The sequence below is a fragment of the Physeter macrocephalus genome, chromosome 10 (genome assembly GCF_002837175.3).
Source record: "Physeter macrocephalus isolate SW-GA chromosome 10, ASM283717v5, whole genome shotgun sequence".
Classification (NCBI taxonomy): Eukaryota; Metazoa; Chordata; class Mammalia; order Artiodactyla; family Physeteridae; genus Physeter; species Physeter macrocephalus.
The window spans coordinates 18,673,815-18,685,004 of record NC_041223.1 but is presented as its reverse complement, the minus strand read 5'-3'; the positions used below and the strand labels follow the sequence as shown (position 1 = coordinate 18,685,004).

Below are 11,190 nucleotides of genomic sequence, written 5' to 3'. Positions count from 1 at the left end.
TTTACCCATTCATCTGCCGATGGACATTTAGGTTGTTTCCATATCTTGGCTATTGTAAATAGTGCTGCTATGAACATAGGGATGTATGTATCTTTTCGAATTATAGTTTTGTCTGGATATATGCCGAGGAATGGGATTGCTGGATCATATGGCAACTCTATTTTTAGTTTTTTGAGGAACCTCCATACTATTCTCCATAGTGGCTGCACCAATTAATATTCCCACTAACAGTGTAGGAGGGTTTCCTTTTCTCCACAACCTCTCCAGTTTAATCACACTCTTTAATACATGTTAGCTTTGCTTATTTTTTGAAATTTATAAAATTGAAATCTTAAATTCATTCTTTTCAGTCTTGTTTTTGCCACTCAATAATACTTTTTAATTCACCCTTGGTGATACACACTGTTGTAGTTCAACTTCACTGTTGCAAAGATATTTCATTACACAAACTTGTATAATTTGTTCATCCATTTTCCTAAGGACATTGTGTTATTGCCAATTTGTTGCTGTTATGATACTGGTGCAAATATTCTTCTATCTCTCTTTTGGATACATAAGCAAGTATTTCTTTGTGGTATATAATGCATACAGGAATAGAACTGGTATATTATGGACAATGTGCATGTTAAGCTTTATAAAATAGTACCAACTTGTTTTTCCTACTGGTTGTATCTTTGTACACACTCACCAGCAACGTTCAAGAGTTTCCTTTGATTCATGTACTCTCTGTCATTATGTTATGGGTTAAATGTTTGTATCCCCCCCAAAATTCATATGTTGAAATCCTAGTCCCCAAAGTGATGCTTACAAGCAGCCCTGAGTTATGATTCTAGACAACATCACCATGATAAGCATATGAGATGGACACTTGACCTAACAGTTACTAAGAGTTACTAGAAGGTCATTATAATACAAACAGTATAATATTAATACAAAAATAGACAAATTGACCTACAGACCAGGATGGCTGTAAGATAGACTCGTATCTCAGAATTTATTGCATAATAAAGGTGGTACCACAAGTCAGACTGTTTAGTAAACGATGATAGGAAAGCTGCTCATTATGGAAAAAAATCCATACCTATTATCACCGACAAGAATGGAATCCACGTATATTAAAGAAATAAGCCAAAGAAACCAAGGCAGAAGATAAGGTGCCCTAGGGTTAGGGAAGAACTTAAAATTCCAAAAGCATCATTAATAGTTTTAATCACATCAAATTAAGAATTTCTGTGAATAAAGTTAACACAAAACTGTTGCAGAGAGATGATATTTGCCAGGTATAAAACCACAAGGAAATTATTATCTAAATATACAAGAAACTCATGCATATGAAAAAGCATAAGAATCTCAAATTTTAAAAATGAGTAAAGGATATCTGAGCCAATTCAGAGCCAAAGAAACCCAATATGTGATAGGTGCCAAAAATCATTGGTAATCAGAGGAACGCACTTTAAAACAAAAAAGAGATAACAGTTTAGACCCATTATATTCTAAATACAGAGTGTTGAGTGAAAAAAATAAGGAACCCAATACCATCTATGTAAATTACAACTCATCAAATAATTCATGGCTTACACTAATACTTTAGAAAAGAAGAATATAAACCAAATATACATTGGGGAATTGGGAGTGAGGAGTGGACCAGAGGCCTTGCAAAGAGCAATGATCACCAGATGCCCAGAACTGCAGAGGATTACTAAGGAACCCTTGGCTCATTAAACAAAGCAAAACCACAGCGCACAGGTGAAATCATACTACGTCATCTTAAATTCCCAATTCCATCGTGGGAGTCCTACCCACAGGACACCCAGCTCAGGAGTCCACCATCAGCTAAGCTCTTTGCTTTTCTGGGAATATCTTGTTCCCCAGCAATCCTAATCATCCTTCGATAGGCTGAGGATAAAATGACTCTTTATCTAGTTTTCCAAATATTTATATTCCTATGGTAATATAGCACTGGAATAAAAAAGTGATTTTTTTTTAATAATTGAAATTTTAACCAAAACTTTTTTCTCTCATTTTCTTATATCCTTTTTTTCCCACCCATTCATTCAGTAGAAGTCATTGCCTCAGGGAAGGGATAACATGGCAGAGAAAATCTTTTTGGTGTTAAAAGCATCACTACGAAGTATGTAACCCCCAAGCTATAAAACATTATCTCTGGAAAACCAGATAAAGAGCCAGGCCAGCTTGTCCTCAGACTACATAAAAGTGGTCATGACTACGGGGAACAAGAAGAGCCACGGCAGAATCCAAGTTAAATGATGGTGGGTTCCTAAGCTCTGTTTCCTATAGAACGGTCTCCGCAGACGGAACTGGGAATCCCAGATCAGACAGAACTGGGCCCCTAGCCCCAGGGGAGTGCCTGGAACCAGCAAGATCCCTGTGTCCTGTCTCTCAGCCTGGCTCCCCAGCATGGCACCAGGACAGGCCTGAGGCCACCTAACAGAGCATCTTGCAATAATGCAGGAAGAGCTTTGTGCCTGAGAACAGAGCAGAGACAGCTGCTCTGAAAGTCATTTGTAAGATCGTAGTAGATGCACCAGGGGCCCAAAGTCAAAATGGGAATAGAGACCCCTCCTATGAGTCTATGTAGAGGAAGAATGATTTCAAGGAAAGGTCTTCTCCATCCCTCAAGTCTCTGCCCTCGCTCTTAGACATCACCCCGCAGAAAGGAAGAGGCACTCCACTAAACACATGGGCTCTCAATGTGGGACTATCTCGCTCCCCAGCAGACATCTGGCAACACCTGGAGACATGTTTTGTTGTCACAAGTGGGAGGTGCTGCTGCAATCTGATAGGCAGAGGTCAGAGATGCTGCTGAACATTCTACGGTGCACAAAACGGCACCCCCGAAACAAAGAATCACCCAGCCCCAAATGTCAGCAAGGTCAAGGTTGAGAAACACTTCCCTAAACTGAGATTAGGTTTTGACGACTTGGCACAATAAGAGATTTATAATTTATAACGTAAATGCTCATTTGTTTTAAATAAAGAAAATTACACCTAGTTCGTGGGTTGAAATGTGGAACCACTTGCTTATGCTCAGGAATATATCCTTTCTCTAATATAAAATAATCAACAATTATCAGTTTTGCATTTAATGAAAAGGTTTTGCGGGGGGAAGAAAAGTTTAAGTAGCTTTAGAGTAAGACAAAGTGCCTCACTCACAAGGAGGAAGAAGAATTGGAGACATGAGGACAGATTCTGGAAGTTTACGACAATATCCGAAGCAAATGAGAGAAGCAAAGGGGGGAACAGCGGGTGGGGAGTGGGGTGGGGGGTTAGGGTTAGGGGAGAAGAAAAGTATGTGCAGGGAAGTCATCCCTGGAGGAACATTCAGAGGGCAACAAGTGGCTCCTAACTTAGGACGGTAGGCACCATGAGCATTTTTCAGAGAGGTGAGGTGGGTTTTCTTCCAGACTCTCCAGTGGAAGTTTACTAAGAAGGTGGCATGAGAACCTCAGGTCACTAACATCCCAGGAAGAATATCAGCAAAGGGAAAAATTCAAAGGGCTTTCAAAAAGAGCATAGGTGAAAGCAAAAGCCAGAAACAATGAAGAGAGGAAAAGGGGGAAAAGAGAAGAAAAGGAGGAAGGGAGAGGAGAGAGGAACAGGGGAAGGGAGGGAGAGAGAGAGATCTAGAAACAATTGCAATGAGTAATAAAGTAAACTAGTCTTATGTTAATGACATGCCAAAGTGTTCCATTTTTATGCAAAAGCAAATAACTGAAGTATCCCCAACATAAACACTGATTAAAAGAGATTAAATGTCTCAGGATGAAATGTCATAATATTACACAGTGTCAGTTTGTGGTGTTCTCAAAATGTTAATGACCTCCAGCTTCAGCTGCTTCCATTACCAGCCATCTCAAGGGAGAACAGCCTCAGCTGCAGGGTTGCCAGGAGGAGCTCAGAGCCTCGTCCCATCTCCTCCCCATTAATAGATAAAATTTCACTGAAAATGATTCCGTGACATTTGGCCATAATTCAGAAGGGACCACGTTTTTTAAAAAGAATTTTTCTTTTATCAGAAAGTACTTGAGTTTATCTTACCATTTCAATAATGTTCCAGACCTCATTCAGTCAGTCTTCAGTACTCTCTGGAATAATAGTTTTCTATTCTCTAACAGTGACATTTCCCCAGCAATGGTAGCATCTGCAGAAAATTTAGGAAGTGAGAGTTCATCATTTTACAAACTAATTCTGGAAAAAAGCGTGGGTCAGGATGAATTTATCACTATTTCACCAGGACTGATCCCAGAATTCTTCATAAAGCGTTGGTATACTCTGAGTGGCCACGCCCCCTCATTTACTTTAATAAAAATCCTTAGTACTTCCCGTCTCCACAATTATTTTTGCCTCCAAGCCAAATGGAAGAGGCTAACACCCTGTGGTCACTTTATGAATTAGTCATTCTCTCCCACCTATTCTACTGACCCAGTTTCTCTCACACAGCCAGGACACGTGCCATCTAACTGGCTACACTTTTGAACACATGAACCTCAATGGGTATGTATCTGTTGCCTAGTAATATCTACGCTTTCTGCAGTACATAAGTGCATTCAGACATTTACGGTTGGTGCAACTTTGCATTTATTCAACAAACGCTCATTGAGTTTTTATTAAGCACAAGCTCTCTAATTAGCCCCTTCTCTCAATAAATTTCTAACATCTGGAGTGGGGTCAGGGGTGACAGAAAGAACAATATGGGGCAGGATAGATACGTGCCACCTCTAGGGTCCAGTTACAGTGCTCAGTAACTAACACAATGAAGTCTTTTAGCTGGAGACTTCAGGAAAAACCTCAGGGCAGGTGGGTTATACAAAATGGACCTCGTAAATTTTGACAGAATGTTGACTGAGATGAACTGAATAAAACATTCTATCTGCCCTGTCTGAATACAGTAGCCTATAGACACATGTGGCTATTTAAAGTTAAGTAAACTGAAATAAAATTTAAATTTCAGTCACACTAGCTTCAAGTACTCAATAGCCACATGTGGCTATTGGTGACCATATTGGACAGTGTAGAAGAATACTTCCATCACTGCAAAAAAAATTCACTGGACAGCTCTGTTCTAAGTCGAAGAAACGGGATAATTACCACGAGAAACCACAAGTGTTTTACAGATGTCTGGAGACCAGCAAACACCCGCCATTTGCTGGTGAATATCCTTGTGAACGTGTTCCTTCCTATGCTCCATCACAACCATCACTCCATGGCAAAGCAGAAAGTCATCCACACAAGAAAACTACAAAATTCATAAATACAAGCAAGCTACAAGCTCCCTTTTGAATCTGTTTAAAGGATTGACCAGGACTGGGGATCACAGACAGTTCTTGATCTCTTTCCACCTTGAAAGCACAACCAATGTCCTACTCAGTTATTTTGGCTAGTCATTCCCAGGTATGAATTAATGGGGGCTTACTGTGCTCTGTGTTGATGATTCATCTCCATAGGTCAGTGAAGCAGAGAAAGTATCAGAAGCAGTGAACATAACTGGTGGGAACAGTAAAGTGGATGGGGCTTAGATCTACTCACAGGAAGGGAAAATAAGGCTTTTGATGAGAAAAGACAATACCCGGTAGTATAGGCATTCCTTCCACCCCTGCAATCTTTCCACTGCTGATGTTTCCTGTCATTTTTACATGAGGACCCAATCTTTACCTTACACTGTCTCAGGCATTTTATGTAACTTAACTCAGGCAATTTTTAGATGTCAGTCTCTACAGGATGTGCTGTGTATTTTAAAGAAATTTTACAATATATTTCCATTTATAGCATTTTAAGATGTAGGCTTCTATGACATGTGATAAAGAGAAATCTCTTCCCTGGTGAGAGGTGATCAAGATACCCTCCTCAAGTTCTAATGGTGAATGACCATATTTAAAAGGTGTGCACGTTCTGTGAACGTTAAAAAAAAAAAAAAAAAAGACTGAAAGGTGAGATCCTAAAGGTCAAAAGTAGAGAATGGAGAGAACGTAAAAGTTTTATTCTATTTTTTCCATAATCAAAAAATAAAGTTTTATGTAAGACCTTTTTTTTTTTTTTTTTTTTGTGGTACACGGGCCCCTCACTGTTGTGGCCTCTCCCGTTGCGGAGCACAGGAACCTGTGTCCCCTGCATCGGCAGGCGGACGCGCAACCACTGCGCCACCAGGGAAGCCCCCTATGTAAGTCCCTTTGATTTGCTAAATAAACATATTTGTGGATAGGAAATTCAAGAGACCTTTGGCATTTGAAGAAATCAACTGTCTCAGTATTCAACTGTATCAATCACACAATGACACTTGGTTTTCACCAAGCCACAAGGGAAACAGATCACCTGGCAAAGATGAAGTGAAAACGTACACTGTGAACAATAACAGGCTACTTGATCATGAGGATCCCATGCATTATCCCAGAGCAGACTAGCTTTGTCGAAGCCACAAGGATTTCAATACTCTCCTGGTCAGAAGACCTTTCCATTCTATAAATTCATTCATTTAAAAAAAAGTGATCTTACCCTAAACCTGTGGACTTCAAACCTTCTTTTTAAAGTAGACAGATGTCCAAAATGGAAATCAGATAGAAGATCCTATAGGTGGTAGGGGGAAACAGGGCCCTTTGAGTTTTCTCTTTCTATTCCCTACATAATTCCAGAGATGCCAGTGAGCAAGGTTTGAAAACCACTATATCAAATTACTTCCATCACTGGCTGCCAAGTATGACACCCCCTGGAGTTGTACAGCATAGCAGGCCTGCCCAAAAGGCCAGGAAAAGCAATTAATTATTAGAACTAGGATGGTTTTGTATCTTCCAGAGTCTCCTATTAAAATGCAAATGTTCCTGGGGAGAAAGATCTGAAGCAATCATGGGGAATTATTTTATCAATTCAATTTGCAGCTTGGAAACTTCGGTGACAGCAAAGCCCTGTAGGATTGGGCACAGATAAAGGAACTGAAACAGATGTAACCAAGGAAAAATGTCTTTACTTCCTGAGGTTGTACAGGACCCACCTAACAGGCTATCGATAGTTTTTAAATAAAGAAAATTATAAAATGGCCAACATTTGAAGGTATCTTAATTGCCAGATACTTTTCCAAGTCTCAATCTATGTTTTAGCTCATTTTATGTATTCCTTTATTCCTTTATACATTAACTCATATATGTATGCCTTACAACAACTACATGATGAAAGTACAGTTTTTATACCCATATTACAGATGAGGTAACTGAGGCACAGGAGAGTTAAGGCCACACAGCTAATAAGAGGCAGAGCCAAGATTCAAATCTGCACAGTCTGACTCTAGGGCCTGTGATAACCTCACACAATGGTTCATCTTCCAGAGGTGCACAATTATTTCAGTCCACCCGAGCACTACTAAAGGGTGGCCCCCTCTGAACTTTAACTCTCTAACCTCTGTGATTCTCTTGATTTTGGCTAATTACCCCAGAGAAAACAAGAAGGATGAATTTCCAGTAAGCTATAAGCTTACTGAGATGGGAATTATCTTCTAGTTTTGTACCCAATCTAACCAGCTGAATAAGGATTTCACTCAGTTGCGGTCTGGTGTTTTCAGGTCTGCCATGCACTGCAGCAGGTGTTGTGATGCTCAGCTCAGGAAAATGACACATATAGAGTTTGACTGAATATCATCTTCTAGAGCTGAACTGTGAAAACTGGTGACCCTACGAGTTTGGCCTTTGCCCATATCATTAAAGCATCAATATTTTCTTCTAGGAGTTTCATGGTTTCAAGTCTTATGTTCAAGCATTTAATCCATGTTGAGTTGATTTTTGTGAGTGATGTAAGATAAAAGTTCAATGACACTCTTTTGAACATGGCTATCCAGTTTTCCCAGCACTGTTTATTAAAGAGAGTATCCTTTCCCCATGTTCTTGGCTCCTTTGCTGTAAATTAATTGACCATATAGGTATCAGTTTATTTCTGGGCTCTTTGTTCTACCCCATTGATCAACGTCTGTGTTTTTATGCAAATATCATACTGTTTTGAGTACTATAGCTTTGTAATACAGTTTGGAATCAGGAAGTGTGATGCCTCCAGCTTCATCCTTTTTCAAGATTGCACTGGTTATTTGGGATCTTTTGTGGTTCCATACACATTTTAGGATTTTCTTTTCTAATTCTGTGATAAATGCCATTGGAATTTTGACAGGGATAGCATTGTATCTGTAGATCACTTTGGGTAGTCTGGACATTTTAACAATATTAATTCTTCCAATCCATGAACACAGAATATCTCCATTTATCTGTGTCCTCTTCAATTTCTTTCACCCATGTCTTATTGTTTTCAGTGTACCTCCTTGGTTAAATTTATTACTAAGTATTTTATTCTTTTCGATGCTATTTTAAATGAGATTGTTTTCTTAATTTTTATTCCTGAAACTTTGTTGCTGGTGTACTATATAGCACAGGGAACTATATTCAATATCCTGTGATAAACCATAACAGAAAAGAATATGAAAAAGAGTGTATATATAGGTATAACTGAATCACTTTGCTGTACAGCAGAAATTAACACATTGGGAATCAACTATACTTCAATAAAATAAATTTTTTTAAATGCAACTAATTGTTGTATACTGATTTTGTAGTATCCTTCAACTTTACTAAAATCATTTCTTAGTTTTAACATTATTTTTGGTGGAGAGAAGACTCAATATTTTAAAGATAATTTTCCCCCAACTAACATAGATTCAGTGTAATCCAATCAAATGCTCATCAGGCTTTTTTTTTTTTTTTTGGAAATTGACAATCTGATTATAAAATTTATGTAGACTGGACAAAACAATTTGGGAAAAGATAACAAAGTTGGAGGACATACTCCATTGATTTCAAGATTTACTTTACTACCTTAGCAACCAAAACAGCATGATTTTTGGAAATTGACAATCTGATTATAAAATTTATGTAGACTAGACAAAACAATTTGGGAAAAGATAACAAAGTTGGAGGACATACTCCATTGATTTCAAGATTTACTTTACTACCTTAGCAACCAAAACAGCATGATACAGTGTACAAATAGACATTCAGGTCGATGGAAGAAAATAGAGAATTTAGATATAAACTCACACTTATATGGTCAATTGATTTCAACAATGGCACCAAGGTAATTCAGTTGGGAAACAATACTCTTTTCAACAAATGGTACTTGAACAATTGAACATCCAAGGTCAAAACAAAATAAATGTACTCCACCTTTACTTCACACCATATATAAAATATAACTAAAAGTACATTTTACACCTACAAATTTAGAGCTAATACGACAAAATTTCTAGGAGGAAATATAGAAGAAAATCTTTGTGACCTTGAATAAGGCCAAATTTCTTAAATAGGACACGAAAAACACCCCAAAAACTGTTAAATTAAACTTCATTTAAAAAAGGCTCCGGACGCACAGGCTCAGCGGCCATGGCTCACGGGCCTAGCCGCTCCGCGGCATGTGGGATCTTCCCGGACCGGGGCACGAACCTGTGTCCCCTGCATCGGCAGGCGGACTCTCAACCACTGTTGCCACCAGGGAAGCCCAGACATAGATTTATTAAAAGACTTGTGTCCATAATATATAAAGAACTCTTACAATTTAATAAAGAAAACAACACTTTTTTAAATGAGTAAGAGATTTGAATAGAGAGCTCAACCAAGAAGATATATAGGTGATAAATAAGCACAAGAAAAGACAGGCAACGTGATTAACCATTAGCAAATGCAAATTAAAATCACAGTGAGATACTATACACCCTCTAGAACTGCCAAAATTACCAAGTGTCTGAAAGAATGTGAGGCAACTCAAACTCTCACACATTATACATGGGAACACACTTTAGAAAACAGTTTGGCTACCTCTTATAGTCTTATAAAGATAAATATACACTACTCTATGGCCCAGAAATTTCTCTTTTATATATTTACCCAAAGAAAAGAAAGCATATGTCCACACAAAGATGTGATTCAAATGCTCATAGCAACTTCCCTTATAATAGCTCAAAATGTAAATAATCTAAATAACCCTCAACTGATGCAAGGATAAACAAAATGTGATTATTACCCTAAAGGAGAACACAATAAAAAAGGAACAAGGTACAGATGCACACAACAATATGGAATATTATCAAAAGTATGACATTAAGAAATACAAAGACTGTGCACTCTATGAATTCATTTTTTAGTAAATTCTAGAAAAAGCAAAATTGTAATGATACTAAGAAAATCAGTGGTTGCCTGGGACCAGAAGGTTAGGAAAGGGACAGCTTCCTGTAAAAGGACAGATGAAAATTTTGGTGTGATAGAAATGTTCTGTATAATGATTTGGTGGGCTGTGAAACTGTATAAAATTGTCAAAATTCATCAAATTGGAAATGAGCTTCGTGAATTTTACTGTATGTAAGTCAATGAAGCTGACCGAAAAAGGAAAGGAAGAAGATCTCTCTATCAAGGAGTTATACACTATCCAGAAATAGAAAATAGAAATGGAGAAAAATTAAATGTCTTTAATGAAAAAAAGAGATGCTTTCAAAGATATTTTGTTTTGTATAATGGTGTGTGTATTAGTCAGGGTTCCAGAGAAACAGAACGAATAGTGGGTATAGAGCGAGAAAGAGAAATAGATTTATTTTAAGGAATTGGGTCATGGGATTGTGGAGACAAGTCCAAAATCTGCAGGGTGGGCCAGAAGAATGGAACCCAGAGAAGAGTTGCAGTTCAAATCAGAGGGCAGTCTGCTGGCAGAATTCCCTCTTCTTCTAATGAAGTTAGTCTTTTTCTATTAAGGCCTTCAATTGATTGGATGAGGCCCACCCTCATTATGAAGGGTAATACACTTTACTCAATGTCTACTCATTTAAATGTTATCTCCGTTAAAAAATACCTTCACGGGGCTTCCCTGGTGGCGCAGTGGTTAAGAATCTGCCTGCCAATGCAGGGCACATGGGTTCGAGCTCTGGTCTGGGAAGATCCCACATGCTGCGGAGCAACTAAGCCCGTGAGCCACAACTACTGAGCCTGTGCGTCTGGAGCCTGTGCTCCGCAACGGGAGAGCCCGCGACAGTGAGAGGCCCGCGCACCGCGATGAAGAGTGGCCCCCGCTCGCCGCAACTAGAGAAAGCCTTGCACAGAAACGAAGACCCAACACAGCCAAATATAAATAAATAAATAAATTTATTAAAAAAAAAAAAAA

At 38.5% G+C, this 11,190-nt stretch overlaps 1 long non-coding RNA gene across 1 annotated transcript in view; it reads right to left on the bottom strand.

Moving 5' to 3' along the window:
- Positions 1–11,190, bottom strand: part of LOC129392459 (uncharacterized) — a 333,703-nt gene that overhangs the window by 162,935 nt on the left and 159,578 nt on the right. The window lies entirely within an intron of this gene.